This window comes from Frankliniella occidentalis, unplaced genomic scaffold (genome assembly GCF_000697945.3).
Source record: "Frankliniella occidentalis isolate FOCC.00 unplaced genomic scaffold, Focc_3.1 Scaffold403, whole genome shotgun sequence".
Taxonomy (NCBI): domain Eukaryota; kingdom Metazoa; phylum Arthropoda; class Insecta; order Thysanoptera; family Thripidae; genus Frankliniella; species Frankliniella occidentalis.
This window is the reverse complement of record NW_026267525.1, coordinates 131,027-132,680: the sequence shown is the minus strand read 5'-3', so window position 1 is coordinate 132,680 and position 1,654 is coordinate 131,027.

The window sequence follows — 1,654 nt, the reverse complement described above, 5'->3', positions numbered from 1 at the left end:
GGGGGCATGTGCCGTGCATACCTGATAGGTCGAGGGGGTACGGAGGGGGGAGGGGTACACCGTGACCGTCGTGAGCGTGTCAAGGAGCCCGGAAAAGGGGGAAATGGCACCTGGAAGGTGACCACAAATATGCCTGGCGTGCCGAGGTGGCGTGCGTCAAACCAGGGTCGGCTGGTGGCCGGGGGCAGAAAGAAAGACAGAGAGAGAATGAGAGGTGACTTTTGTGAGTATACCAGAGTATACCGCAAGAGTAGGGTGGTCCAAACCCGCAACATGTTCGAAAAAGTTGTCGCTTGTGTTGGAAAAGTTTCGTTTCTACTCAAAAATGATGCCCAAATTTTTGTGAATTTTTTGGAAAAAATGTAGAGGTCGCGCGAGAGCCCCAAAGTTTACCCAGCATTCTTACGGGAATTTTGCCTAAAACTGAAATTTAGCCATGGACACCAAAGTTTATGTCCGAGAGCAAAACTAAGTCCATAGCCGTAATCTACGTTAAAAACCGAGTCAGTAGACGTGCCATAAGCCCTGTTTGGCCGTCTCATTAGAAAATACAATTTGACAAATTTGGTTAAATTTGGGCATCATTTTTGAGTAGAAACGAAACTTTTCCAACACAAGCGCCCACATTTTCGAACATGTTGCGGGTTTGGACCACCCTACCGCAAGAGTAACCTTTTCTTAAATGCTTTGCTTTCTGCGTTAACGTCGTGCTGCACAAAACGGTTTAGTGGACGCGTGACGTCAATTCCACTATACTTCTGGATTATGCATATGAGTTAGGTGTGTGAGAGGTGGACACAAATTTGACGACGCTTTCAGTGTGTTCAGTCCCTATCCCCATCTTTCCCCATGGGGTACAAAACTATCACGGGGCGTCTTTAGAGGGGCGCCATGATTTTTCTACCCTCCGTAGGGTGGCTGATGTACCGCTGGTACGGCCGCCTGGCTACTGGCCATCGGCGGCGGTCTTTCAAGCGTTTGCTTCCAGTCGACTTCCCCGTGGAGTGCCGAAGCGTGGCGAGTGGGAGAGAGGGGGGTGCTGCTCCGGGCTCCAGCAGCCCCCGCTCTCCCGTGCTAAACGTGGAGCCCGGCAAGTGCAGTTAAAAATAGTTGAGGTCCACGGCACCTCTTTGCTGCGGACAGTGCCGCCGCTGTGGGTATACCGGGTGTTTCCTAAAAGACACTGGTGCGAGTGGGTTTGCCTACCCGCTCTGCCCGTAACAAAAACTTCGGAAGCAAACTGCCAAATCCGTCGTAGGTGCGAAGCATTTTCTTCGTAAGGTTGTAACTGTGTAAAGACGCAAAGAGACGGAAGGAGACTGTAATTGATTTGATTGAATAGAAAAATCAACCGGTATGATTATTGTAATGTTCTTGTTGTTGTTATCCAGGCTGCCGAGTCCGCCATGGCGCAGTTAAGAGAGAACGGGTAGCAGCCGCGGGCAGCACGCATGCCGGCCGAGGAGAGCGCCCCCGCCGCCCAGCACAGGAAAGGTGAGTCATTATTATCATTCATTTAAGAAAAGATGCATGAACTACACGAAGGAACCGAAGCCGTTCCACGACGCGATAGAAAACCATTTCCTTGCGCTAAGTAGAAACCCGTTCAAAACCTAAGCAAAGTGAATGCCATTAAAAAAAAAAAAAAAAAAAA